Source organism: Lactuca virosa, chromosome 9 (assembly GCF_052849685.1).
Source record: "Lactuca virosa cultivar CGN04683 chromosome 9, Lactuca_virosa_CGN04683_v6, whole genome shotgun sequence".
NCBI lineage: Eukaryota > Viridiplantae > Streptophyta > Magnoliopsida > Asterales > Asteraceae > Lactuca > Lactuca virosa.
This window is the reverse complement of record NC_136434.1, coordinates 134,292,358-134,301,909: the sequence shown is the minus strand read 5'-3', so window position 1 is coordinate 134,301,909 and position 9,552 is coordinate 134,292,358.

Sequence of the window (9,552 nt, the reverse complement as noted above, 5' to 3'; positions counted from 1 at the left end):
TCTGGCCAAGAGCGTTGCTAACTTGACAGAGGTAGCGTTGTGCTCTGGCCTCGGAGGAGAGAAGTCCGTTGGGAAGGACGAGCCACCGGTTTCGTAGAAGGTACTAGGACCTTCACTGATTGGCTCAGTTGAGACTATGACAGGGGTTGTTGTTGGTGGAGCTGAAGCACTTTGAGTCACCAGTCTTGGGTCAAGTCTTCGTCTTTTGCTAGGAGAGGGTGTAGATTGAGTGACTGGAGGATCACTTTCTATCGGCGCAGATGTAGGTAAGGCAACATCAAGGGGAGGAATCCCTGACGTCACCATCATAGGAATTGCTATTTCCGCCGATATTTTGGTTGGTGGAGGTGTAGCTTCAAGAACATTTTCTTCTTCCCTTGTCTCAGTTGTCGGTTTAGCAACTTCATTGACATTGTCGAGCAACTCATTGAGATTTACCTCTGTTAGGAAATCCTCGTTACTCCCAAAATTAACAGGAATTTCATCATTGTCAAAACCTGTGAGATCCAGGTCTTCATACAAGTCAGTTTCTGACCCCGACCCCCTGTGAGAATCTTCTTGAACCCAAGTGGATGTCATTTCATGTTCCGAAGCTACATCAGCATTAACAGCTAGATCTTCTTCTTCTTCAAGATCTGAGACAGTGATGACATTTTCAGAAATAACTCTCTCGGAGGAAGTTGGCTCAGATGACATTTTCTCTGACGTTCCATGCGATTCAGAGGACTCATTAATTTCAGCGAATTTTCCAAATTTGACCAGAGGATGCAATCCTTGAAAAACGACTTTGCCCTTTCTATTTTGCTTGATAAGACCAACTGTGTGAGGGCCCAAGGATTTGATATCCAACTTGTCACCATCCTTGACCATTTCTGGAAACTGATCGTCGACAAACACTTGAATAAGCCTTGGATAAAGTAGAAATGCATCTCTGGTCCCCCGGGTAATGGCGTTAATGTTCACCAAGAACTCATCAAGAATGAACTTTGAGAAATTAAACTTTATGCCAGCAGCCAAGGAGACAATTGCCCCTGTGTTTCTGAGAGAGATCTCATCGGCTCCTGATCTCCTGCCAGAAATGCAGCTCACGAACACGTGTGCCAGGAATCGCCAGTAAGGAGGCAGGAGCTTCTTCACTATGGGAGGGTAGATGCCCTCGTATCCCATCCTCTCAAGAACCCTTTGTACATCTTCAATTCCAATTTCAGTAGGGAAATTGGATTCATCAGCAACAAGCAAAGTATTTCTGATGTACTCCTCCGTAATAGTGATCTTGCAACCTTTGACTATGGCTTCAATTGTTATCTCTCCGTTAACCATTTCTGTTTTTACAGTTTGCCAAAATTCCCGGATGATGTTTTGATAAATGACGGGATTTACTGTGATGGCATAGGATAAGCAGCACTCCCTTAGCCTGTAGATCATGGATTTGAACTCCGCATGAGCGACTGGAGGATCATCCAACACGATCGCCAAATTGTGCATATCCGCGAACTTAAGATTGGCCATTTTTCTGCACTAAACGAGCCAAGTAAGAAAACACAGGATTTCAATAAGTTAAATCATTTAGTTTTCTCAATTAGACAATTTATTTTGGCTTTTAAAATTAGTTTGACTACAAAATATTGGAGTTTATGATCAACATAGTCAAACATTGGAGTTTACGGTCAAAGGAGGTCAATCATGGGTTTACGGTCAAAGATGGTCAACAGACCGTAAACTGAGTTTACGGTCGTAAGACCAAAACTTGGGTTTACGGTCGTAAGACCAAAACTCGGGTTTACGGTCGTAAGACCAAAACTCGGGTTTACGGTCGTAAGACCAAAACTTGGGTTTACGGTCGTAAGACCACTTTGGGTTTACGGTTCTTGAATGATCCGAAACCGTAAACTCCTCGTGAACAGTAAACGCCGACAGAACTTTAAGCTTCGATTACTCCTTCGTTTTTGGTCGGAATAGCGAATAGAGAGCATATCCTTGGTCGGATTCATCATACCTTCGAGATGTACTAGGCCGATTTCTCAAAAACTTCAACAAAAATTTCGATGAGAGAGAGTAGAGAGAGAGAATGTGATTGCGGATGTAAAGGGAGAGGAGGAGGTGGAAAAGGGTTTACGGAAGTAAACTCTTTGTTTTATACTTTCTCGAAATAACCAGTCTCCCACACAGTGTAAAACCCAGTCTTTTATCCCGATAAATTTTTTAAATAAATCTCGATTGTGATACAAGTGAGGGTGCCTCAGAAGGTATGACATGTGGAATTGATGATTTTTAATGAGAATGGCCATCATCAGAATTACCAAAAAGTTCATCAAACATATCAAAGAAATTGAATTCAATAGAATCAGAAATAGGAACATCACACAAAATACTATCAGTCTTAACATTAGAATCACAAATAGGAATAGAAACATCAGAAATAGGAACAGAAACAGAAACACCAACTCCATGCTTTGCCTGATCTAAAGCATGATCTGCAGAGGAAGAAGAAGCGTCAGTACTTTCAACATTTATAAATCCTCCTGAAACGAAGCCAGATGGATTGCCATAAACCATAAAAGATTCATTGGCAATCTCATCTTTGGACAAGGGTTGATACTGATAGGTATGATTATATGGAGGAGGCACGCTATCATATCCTAAACCCTTAGACTGATTTCGTTTAAAATTCATGCAGTGATCAATCATGGTGGCAACTACCTCGCTTGATCCATCAAATTTTTTAAAAGCAAAGTTTGCAGAATTAAACCTTTCCTTCAATGTATCAAGCTCGGCAGTTAGCGCATCATTTTGTCTTTTAACATAATTGTACAGTTCACATTTCTCACTGTACTCTGTCTGGATTCTTCTAAAATCGTTTATCTTAGCTTCTAATTGGACTTTAAGAGGCTTTTGTCCTTTCCTAAGTTGGTAGCCCTCATATCTAAGGTCCTCTACTTCTCTACGCAATAATTGGACTTCATCACGAAGAACTTTAACATATTCTTTACATGCATAAGAACAGGATGGTAGGGTTACCTCGCTTCTCTTGGGCTCAGAAGAAATAGACGCCATGAAAGCAAACTGCAGCTCCATCATTTCTGCCTCGGGATCAGCTTCATCAGTCTTTAATGAGGCATCATTGATCTGAGCAAGGTGAGCATTTTCTGGCCCTGAAATGTTCAAAGCCTGAATCTGGTCCTCCCAGTCAAAAGACTGAGCGACCATTGCGGTCTCACCATTAGCTGCAGCACCTGCACGGTTGTTTCCCACTGCAACCATCATTCTGTTGTTGTTGACCCTGCAATCTGGTTTAGGACATTCACGAGCAAAGTGACCCGGCTCGTGGCAGTTGAAACATCTCAGCGTGCTCTTGTTGAATCCCACCTTCTTGTCAGCATTCATGCCCCAATTGCTCTTCCCAGTCTTCTTAGCAAACTGCTTGGCCCTAAAATCAACCATAGCAATTTGCCACGTGATGTCCATCTCTTCTACGTCTTCAGGATGAATCTGGTCCAGGTCAGCAAATGACAGCTGAGGTGGAAGCTCTCCAGCCACAAAATCATTATAGCAGTTAACAAGCCCAGTAGCTAGAGCCAGATTTTCATCAGTATCCTTAGGGTTTGAGGAAGCGGCTACAGTAGGTACATTTGGGGAAGGAACAACTTGTGGGGAGATAAATGGTTGATTATGAGGATGAGGAGTAGGTGATGCAGCATCGAAGGTCTGAATTTGAGGTGGTTTAGCAGTAAATCCTTGACCTGAAGAGGACATGATTGAGGAAAGAGCATTGTTGGATGAGATCCCAAGATTTGCAGTAGAATATGAGCTCACGTGATTGATCTCTCTCTGTTTGTCATCAATATCACAAGATTTGATGATTGCCATGGTTTCAGCAAGAGTGAGGCGGTTTAGATCCTTAGTCTTCTTGATCACAGCAACATTCATATCCCATGATCTGGGAAGAGCATTGAGAAGTTTTTTGTTGATTTCTGACTTGGTCAAGTAAATCCCAGATATGTTCATATCCGTTGTGAGAGTTGTGAACCTCTGCAATTGAGCCTCAAGAGTCTCTCCTGGAATGTAGTTGAACATGTTGAACTTTTGTCTCAACATGTCTTGGCGACTCTCTTTCATATCCTCATTGCCCTCATAAACTTCAATTAGGGCTTCCCATAGATCTTTAGCTGAAGTGTACTCACGAAAACCTTGAGCAATATCAGGAGATAATGCCATGGTTAAAGTGGCTAAAGCTCTTTCTTGCTCTTCTATTTTCTCAAACTCCTCATCAGTGTAGTTTTCAACCGCCTTGTCAATCACTTGGCCTGCAACTGTCGTAGTGATTCTAATAGGGCCTCTAAGAATGCTTCTCCATACCTTAAAGTCCTTCATTTTGATGTACTTTTCAATTCTATACTTCCATTCGGGGAAACCATCCGCAGACATCAATTTTGGAATTCGTGTGGTGGTGCCCATAACAGCGTCAAGTTCATGGAAATGATTTTGACCTTGAGAATCCATTTGAGATTAAGCAAATTAAGCAAATTAAGCTCAAAATTTGAGTTTACAATTGAAAGGGTTTACGACCGTAAACCGAGTTTACGGTCCAGATGATTTCGACCGTAAACGGAGTTTACGGTTCTGAGCTTACGAACGTAAACTGTGTTTACGGTTGAACAGTTTACGGTTTGTGAGTTTCCGGTTTATGTGTTTACGGTTCTCGAAGCTTGGTTTACGGTTTATGAAGATTCAGTGTTTAAGATTCTTGATGTTTTTGATTCAATAACCGTAAATGGAGTTTACGGTTGACAGCAAACTCCCAGAAAACCTTTATGAATACGATTTTTCAGTAGAAACGATTCCCTTCACTACGTAAACACTAACAGCAGGTTCGAACTTCAAAGATATCGGTTGAAATAGCCCAAAAATCGATTGAAAGAAGATTTAACACCGGTTCTATGCTCTGATACCAATTGTAAGGTCCAAATAAGGATCTTTACCAGTAGTTACACAACAATCAATCACAAAATAAGAGTAAGATGAAAAGAAATCAAGCTTGCACACGATTATATTGAGAAAATCGTCTGGTACAACTCGATAGGACTCTATGGCATCAACAATAACTAAAAGACTAACACCTCCTCTATATATACAAGACACGATCAAGACACGATCATAAACTGGGTTTGCGACCGTAAACTCAGTTTACAGTCGTAAACGTGTTTACGGCCGTAAACACAGTTTACGGTCGTAAACGTGTTTACGGCCGTAAACACAGTTTACGGTCGTAAACACACAAAAAGTTCAACAAACAACAAACAACCCGTAAACACTATAACAGACTCATTCTGAACACAAAAACAGTGAAAGCCTAGACCAAACCATTTCCAGGGTCCTTCATCATTTCGCCTAACGAGCTCATCTCGAACCTCTTTTTCATCACTCCTTAAAACTCTTTGCAAAGCTGTGTACTTGTAGACCCGAAGATAATGTCGTCAACGTAGATCTGGACTAGAATCTGATCATTAGCCACATGCTTGATAAACAAAGTTTGATCGATAGTACCGCGAGAGTATCCATCTTCGAGCAAGTGCTTTGTGAGAGTTGCATACCACGCTCGAGGAGCTTGATGTAACCCATACAACGCCTTGTCCAAATTGTAGACATGATTGGGAAGCTTCAAGTTAACAAACCCAAGAGGTTGATCAACGTAAATTTCTTCCTTCACTTTGCCATACAAGAAGGTTGTCTTGACATCCATATGACAAACAGTGAAGTTCATGTAAGAAGTGTATGCAAGGAAGATACAGATAGCCTCCAAGTGAGCCACCGAAGCATAAACCTCAGTGTAGTCAAGACCCTCGATCTGTCTAAACCCACGAACCACCAATCTTGCTTTATTATGCACTATGACTCCAGAATCGTCTTGCTTATTGCGGTATACCCAACGAGTGTCAAGAGACATTTTGCCTTTAGGAAGTTCAACCAGCTTCCAAACCCCAAGTTTTTTCAAATTGGTTTAGCTCTTCATGCATAGCATCTACCTAGCTGGGCTCATTCAAAGCCATTTCAACGTTCTTTGGCTCTATTTGAGAGATAAAGCAAGAATAGAGACATGTATTGACATCTCCACTCTGGCTTCTTGTTTTAACACCGTCACCCAGCTGGCCAATGACATTCTCGATCGGATGATCGCGTTAACTACATGAAGGTATCTCCTGGCTGATGTCATTGAGTGAAACAGGAAGATTGTGAACGTTAACAACTCCATCATCTGCCGAAGGATCCACATCAGAAGAACTAGCCTCATTAGTAGGATCTGCCACAAACTCATTTGCAATTTGCTCAGGAAAGAGAACTTCCATAAAATTTTGAGTAACAGCGGAAGCGTCTCGTGACATGAGCTCTCTTTCATCAGGAGTAAGAGGAGTGGCATCAGCATCTGGAGTTTGTTGTTGACATGGAGATTCTGGACTAGGAATTGGAACAGATGACTCCAATGAAGGAATCGCAGAAGAAACTATCGGCGGTCTGTAAACAACGTCTTCGTCTTCATCTTCAGGTACAAACTTCGAACCCGAAGTGGAACCAGATAAACTATCTGAACACATATTGAACGATTTGAACAACGATATGTAATCAAACAGCCAATCAGGACCCACTCTAGCATCTGTTTCATTCTCCTCCAGCCAGCGCACATCGAAGGATTCTACAATTTGCTTTGTTCTTTTGTTGTAGACCCTGTATGCGGTGCGAGCAGCATGCCCCACGAAATAGCAGTCATCAGCTTTGGCATTAAACTTCGGGTTGGACTCCAGGTGAAGAAGGGTACAAGGGAAGCCAAATACACGGAAATGACTGACAGATGGCTTGTGACCGTATAAAATTTCGTATGGAGTCTTCATTTGGGCTTTGTTAATCAAAACACGATTCTGAACGTAGCAAGCAGTGTTGATCGCCTCGGCCCAAAAGAAAAACTGGTAACTTTGAGTCACACAGCATCGTCCTTGCAGCGTCTTGCAGTGTTCGATTTCTCCGTTCAGCAACACCATTTTGCTGAGGCGTGCGAACTGAACTGTATTGACGTACAATTTCCTTTTCTGGGCAAAAATGATCAAGAACTGCATTCTTGAATTCTGTTCCATTATCAGTTCTAAACACCTTCACCCGGTTGTTTGTTTGCTTCTCAATCATTACGATGAATTTCTTGATCAGATCAGATACCCCAGCTTTGTTGTTTAAGAAGAAAACCCACGTGAAATACGAGAAGTCATCAATCACAACTAGACAGTATGAGTTCCTATTGATGCTAAGGACATTGACCAGACCAAATAAATCCATGTGCAACAATTGGAGCACCTGGCTGATTGAGTTGATTTGTTGTGGCAGGTGTGGTTTCCTGTGATGCTTTTTCAAATATTATGAAGTCTCTGACAGGCAGTCCATGCACCATTTCGTTTATAGCAAGACGATTCAGAATCTTAGCGTTAGCATGACCGAGTCGTCGGTGCCACAACATAGCGTTTTCTTCTAAGACTTTTGAAAAGAGGCAGGTGACTTGCTCAGGTATGTTGCTATTCATGTCTATAATGTAAGAATTTCCATCCCGCTTCGATTTGACAAGAATCCACTCATCCGGGATGACAATGCCTGGCTTTAAGATTAGACAGTCTTTATCAGTAAAATGCTTTGAATAACCCTTGTCGCAAATCTAAGAGACGCTTAACAAGCTATGCTTTAACTCGAGAGCATAGTTGACGTTCTTGAAACTCAACACTCCATTTGTTACAGTTCCTCTCTGAGTGATTTTTCCGCCATCGCCACCCGCAAAGGAAACGAATCCCCCGTTAAAAGTCTGAATGTCGTTCAATTGGGAGATGTCTCCTGTCGTATACCGGGAGCAGCCATTGTTGACATACCATGGTCTGACGATATTCCTCCGCAACTGTCCCTGCAAAATGAGCGGGATCATTTAGATTTGGGGACCCAGGTCATTTCTTTCCTGCGTGGACCCTTTACGATCACAGATATATCTTTTAATCCTTTTGATTTTGAATCATCATGTAAAACATTGTTAGAGGATGATAATGATTGCTTGGAAGATAATTTGGGCACCCACTGGCATTTAGGTTTCTTAACATTCACGGGTGATTTTGAAACACTTTTCTTTTCAGTTTGCTTTGAGCATTTGGATTTTCTACCAGAAGTGGTTGAAGATCCAGATTCACTCTTTGACGAAACCGACCTTGGCTTAGCCGAGTTCGATTTTGGCAAACTGTTTGTGACTTTGTTATTGAAAACCTGTTTGTTCTTTTGAAAAACTGCCATTTTCTTGTTTTTATTTGCCCTCCAATCATCATCTTGAGGACGAGATCTCGAAGACTTTCTAGTTAGAGACCTTCCTCGAGATTCGTTCTCTCCTCTTTGAGACAAAAAATGCACAAATGCCCTATTAGGACAATTCCTAGCGATGTGACCGGCAGTACCACAGTTAAAACAAATCTGCTTATTATTATTGTAACTGGTACTGCCTTTGTCTGATTTGCTCTCTTTATTGACACTCTTACTTTTACCACAAGAACATGTGCAAGTATCAGATTGTGTGATAGGTGGGGGTGAATCCGGTTGTGTGATTGGTGAAGTGGATGTGCTTGAAACAGGAATATCAAGTTCAGGAACATCAGAATTATCAAACAAATCATCAAATATGTCAAAGAAATTTAAATCAACATGATTCGATGCAGAAGTATCACAAGATGTATCATGGACATTAACATCAGAAACAAAAGAGTCATTTTTTGAAACAGAAACATCAGGTTCAGAAACATGTTTATTTTCTGAAACAGATCCTACAGCTTCTTGCTTTGAGTGACTTAAAAATTGATCTGCATGGGAAGTAGAAACGTTAGTAGTTTCGACATTAATACTACCTCCCGACACAAATTCGTATTTAAGAAATGGCTCTCTATCCATTTCCTCTTTTGACAAAGGGACATTAGTATAGGTATGATTAAAAGGAGGAGCCACTTTGTCATAACCTAAGCCCTTGGACTGATTCTGTTTGAATTTCAGATTAGTTTCTATCATTGATGCAACAACTTCACTTGACACATTAAACTTTCTAAAAGTAAAATCTGCATATTCAAATTTGTTCTTTAATGTGTCAAGCTCAGCAGTTGCCTCAGGGAGTTGTTCAGTCACATATCTATAATGTGTGCTCTTAATACTATACTCTTCCTGAAGCTTTCTAAAATCCTTGGTTTTTGTTTCTAATTGAGCCTTCAGGCGTTTCTGCCCTTTTCTAAGTTGATACCCTTCATATCTCAAGTCCTCGTTCTCTCTCCGTAATAATTCTATATGCTCAAGAAGATTGTTAACTTTATCAATGCAAGTTTGAGAACAACAAGACTGACTTACCTCATTCTTTTCAGGTTCTAAAGTGGAGGATACCATGAAAGCAAACTGCAACTCCATCATTTCTTCTTCAGGATCACCTTCAGCTTCTTCCACAGGAGTATCAGTGATTTGAGCCAAGTGAGCATTTTCATGTCCTGAAATATTCAGTGCCTGAAT